The sequence below is a fragment of the Octopus bimaculoides genome, chromosome 3 (assembly GCF_001194135.2).
Source record: "Octopus bimaculoides isolate UCB-OBI-ISO-001 chromosome 3, ASM119413v2, whole genome shotgun sequence".
Classification (NCBI taxonomy): domain Eukaryota; kingdom Metazoa; phylum Mollusca; class Cephalopoda; order Octopoda; family Octopodidae; genus Octopus; species Octopus bimaculoides.
The window spans coordinates 101,584,361-101,589,472 of record NC_068983.1 but is presented as its reverse complement, the minus strand read 5'-3'; positions in this window follow the sequence as shown (position 1 = coordinate 101,589,472).

Sequence of the window (5,112 nt, the reverse complement as noted above, 5' to 3'; positions counted from 1 at the left end):
TGTATGTTTTTGTGGTTTTATTTTGTTTAACCCTTTAGCAGTTAAACTGTCCATATCTGGCCCAAATATTCTACCTGTTTTATGTTGTAATTCTCACACCTACTTTACCATGTCATTCTAAAAATATACCCTCACATCATTCAGATTTTGAAGTCATGTGATAATGTATGATTAATTGAAAACAATAGGTGCAGGAGTGGCTGTGTGGTAAGTAGCTTGCTTACCAACCACATGTTTCCGGGTTCAGTCCCACTGCATGGTATCTTGGGAAAGTGTCTTCTACTATAGCCTCGGTCCGACCAGAGCCTTGTGAGTGGATTTGGTAGACGGAAACTGAAAGAAGCCCGTAGTATATATGGATATATATATGTGTGTGTGTCTGTGTTTGTCCTCCTAGCATTGCTTGACAACCGATGCTGGTGTGTTTATGTCTCCGTCACTTAGTGGTTCGGCAAAAGAGACCAATAGAATAAGTACTAGGCTTACAAAGAATAAGTCCCGGGGTCGATTTGCTTGACTAAAAGCGGTGCTCCAGCATGGCTGCAGTCGAATGAATGAAACAAGTAAAAGAGTAAAAGAGTAAGTGATAGATTGGTTGTTAAAGGGTTAATGCACATTTAAGATCATGGAAGTGACAGTGATGGATTTACACGCTTAATAACATCAAGGTAAATTTGTACTTCATAAAACCATTGAGACTAAGTCTGATTTTGCCTTCATCCTCTCTCTCTTTCTCTTTCTGTCTCAGGTCAATGAATTAAGTAAAAGTACTTAAGGGATAAATCTTAAAAACACAACAAAGGAATTATTCATTCGAGAATCAATATAGCATGTCTGTACACTGTTTCATTGATTTCATATATTTATTTTAATTATTTCTCATTATGTAACATTGTCGTCTGAGTGAGTTACACGAAAACATTTAGTCAATAAAATATTGGCATTTCACAGCAAAACATTAATTAATAATTCAATAAAACATCAAGTTTTATTTATTGACAGGAATCAATACGATATATAATAACTGAACTAAAGCTAATGTGCACAATGTAAATTATATGATTGGAGTAATGGTGACAATAATGATAATGGTAATAATAACAATGAAACTTTGGTAATGTGCAGCTACTTGTAATCAATCGAAGAGCAGGGACCAAACAATGGACCACTGCACAGTTAAGGGAAAGGAAATAAGTTATTTTAGAATTATGAAATATTAATCTCAGACAGTATTCTTTTATTTGTTTCACTCACGGGACTGTGACCATGCTGGAGCACTGTGTTGAAGGGCTTAGTTGATCAAATCAATTCCAGTACTTATTTTTTTTTCCAAGTCTGGTATGTATTCAATATAGCTTTTTTACTGTACTGGTATGTTATGGGATGTAAACAAACTGATACCAGTTGTCAAATGGTGGGGCAACAAACATAAAGGCACATACATAAAAACACACACGCAAACACACATACACATATGCACACACACAAACATACGACAAGCTCCACAGAGTTACTTTCTCACAAATTCATGCTCAAAGCATTAGTCTACCCAAGGCTATAGTAGAAACCACTTGCCCAGGGTACTATGCAGTAAGACTGAACCTGAAACCACAGGGTCATGAAGTGAACTTCTTAACCACTCAGATGTGTCAGTGTCTATCTTTTATCTTTTACTTGTTTCAGTCATTAGACTGTGGCCATGCTGGAGCATTGCCTTAAAGAATTTTAGTTGAACAAATGAACCGCTAAGTTACGGGATGTAAACACACCCACACTGGTTGTCAAGTGGTGGTAGGCGGGACAAACACAAACACAAAGACACACACACAGATATATACATATCAAAGTTCAAAATAATTTATATGTCCTAGCTGAGCAATTTATATAATTATATAACAGCTCCAAAAGTGGTGCCCCTTTAAAAGTGTTACCCTGGGTGGACCTCCCCTACTGCCACCCCCCTTAGCTACACCAGTGGGCATAGTGTAGTGGTTTGAGTGTTCAGCTCATGATTGCTGAGTTGGTGGTTCAATTCTTGATCCAGGTAGTGCATTGTGTTCTTGAGCAACACACTTCATTTCATATTACATCAGCTCACTCAAATGGATTACCAGCAATTGTTGATTGGTGAGAAGGGTTAACCTAGTGAAGGACTGGAGTTCTGTCCAATGCGAAATCTTGTGCTCCCATTTGTTTAAACTTTTATCTTTTATCTTTTCCTTGTTTCAGTCGTTAGACTGCAGCCAAGCTGGAGTACTGCCTTGAAGAATTTTTAGTCGAATGAATCGACCCCAGTACTTTTTTTAAAACCTGGTACTTATTCTATCAGTTTCGTTTGCCAAACCACTAATTTATGGGAATGTAAACACACCAACACCAGTTGTCAAGCAGTGATGAGGGACAAATGCACACACACACATACATCAGACTTGTTTCAGTTTCAATCTACCAAATCCACTCACAACGCTTTGGTCAGCTTGGGGCTATAGTAGAAGACACTTGCCCAAGGTGCCACACAGTGGGACTGAACACAAAATCATGTGGTTAGGAAGCAAACTTTTTACCACACAGCCATGCTTATGCCTATATGATAAGGAAATTAGGATAAGCTCTGATGGGCTTGTAGGCTCAAGACAGACTTTAACTGGTTTTTTTTTAATGAATCATGAATAATAACTGAACCAATTTTTGTCCTTACTAAACATTTTAGTATGACAAAGCATAGATGTAAATGGCAAATAAAAACCAAAGATCAAGGAAATCAGTGTTGGTTTATATTAGCAAAAATTAGTAAATGAATAAGCTTTGATGCAGAGGGGATATGTAAGTTCTTATATTTTGGACATTTTTCCTTCTAAAGAAGGTTACTGCCTGAAACATTGGAATTCACATCTCTCCAAGGCAAATAGACTTATTGATATTTGGAAACTTTAAAGCAGCAGGATTGCAGAATTGTTAGCATGCTGGGTAAAATACTTAGTGGCATTTTGTCCATCTTCATGTTCTGAGTTCATATTCCACTGAATTCATTCTTTCAAAGTTGATAAAATGAGTACCAGTGGAGCACTGAGGCTGATATAATCAACTTAACCACTCAACAGAAATTGTTGACCTTCTGCTAAAATTTGAAACCAATACTTGGTAACTTTAAGGCAGCAGGCTAGCAGAATTGTTAGCCCACAGGACAAAATGTTTAGTGGAATTTCTTCTGGTTTTTATGTTCTAAGTTCAAATTCCATCAACTTTGCCTTTCATCCTTTCAGGGTCAATAAAATAAGTACAAGTTGAGTCCTGGGATTGATGTAATCAACTAGCCCGCTCTCCCAAAATTCCAGACTTTGTGCCTATAGTAGAAAGAAATATTTGTGAACTTTAATAAAGAATTATAAGAGGACATGGCTTACTATGAAATTATCATCAGTCAATAGGCAAAATCATTCTAATTAAATTTCTCATTGAAAGAGCATGAAGTTATTTCCTCTTGCTTATCATACCAGTTAATTAAGGTGGGGAACCTCAAGTAAAAGATATATGAGAACAAAATATCCTCATGCCTGTCTTTACACCCAGGCACAGAGAACGCTTGCTCCACCCACTAATCATAGCCAACAGATCCTATTTATAAATGTTAGAGCTTTACTTACAAATATATTGAAGATATTAAACCATTACTGTGATATCCTGTTTTGTGAACATATGTTGCTCCACTCCTTTGATACACTCATCATAGATTCAGCTTGATATGTCTCTGAGTAAGGTACATAAGTCTGCTTGCACCAGTTTCCAGGGCTCATAAAAGAGGCATTGCATTCCTGCTTCACCAGTCAAGGAGTTAGAGATAGGAAGAGCAGCCAGTAGTAAAAACATTTGATCCAGACCAGCAATAAAAATTATCCAGCCAAAGTATACATGTATGTATTAGTGTATATGTGCATGTGTGTATATAAACAAATTCTCATGAGTATGTGTGTGTGTATATATATATATATATGTATGTATGTACGTATAGTGTGTGTGAATATATTTATATAAAATTATAATTAAGGGTATCTAAAAGATACCATCATGCTAGATATAGCAGTAAAAACTTGACTCTAAAACCACATCAAATATTCATACACCACCATCTATCAAATCCACTCACAAGGCTTTGGTCGGCCTGAGGCTACAGTAGAAGACACTTGCCCAAGGTGCCACGCAGTGAAATATATATAAATAAGGATAAGATCATTATTTAAAATACCAATCATATCAAGTGGCTAACATGGGAATAAAAACCTCATAGGTAATAATTATTATTGAAGTTATAATTAAGGGTATCTAAAAGATACCATCATGCTAGATATAGCAGTCAAAACTTGACTCTAAAACCACATCAAATATTCATACAGTGTGGGAGGTTGGTTGGGGTGGGGGAAGGAAGAGCAATGTGGAATTAAAAGGTTTTTTTTGTTTCTGGGCTAGTCTGTCAGTGGTTTTTGGGACAGTGGTCTTTGAGATCAGAATGGTGTGAGTGTGTGTGTCTCTGTGCATGTCTGTATGTGTGTGTATGTATATACCTGTGTTTGTGTTTGTGTGTATGGGCTATTTTTGATTGGTCCCAGAGTTTATTGTGGTGTGTGCATATGGGTCTGTGTGTGTTTTATATTTGGCAGGATGGTGTGTGTGTGTGTATTTCCTTCCCCCCACCCCATCCAGCCTCCCACACTGTCCCTTAAAATAGCAAACATTCCTTAGCTACACACAAGACAGAAAATGTCAGACAGACAGGTCAGTTATTCCTCTCCAATATTTTGTAAATTCTTAAATATATCTCCTGTGTATATATATACTACCAAACAAACATGATTTTTATTGAACTCCTAATACTTTTTGTTGAATACTTTCTTGTAAACTATTTTTAACATTTTCTTATTATTATCAAAGAATGTATATATGTATTTTAATACTTTTGTGACAACCAATACTTGACACAACAAAGCTTATACAAAGCTTTACATTTTACTTTTGACAATCTTTTTCTAAAAAAAGTGAAACTGGTCAAGTGAATAAACATCTTTAAAATTGCATTTTCAAACCTTTTTCATATATATATATATATATATATATATA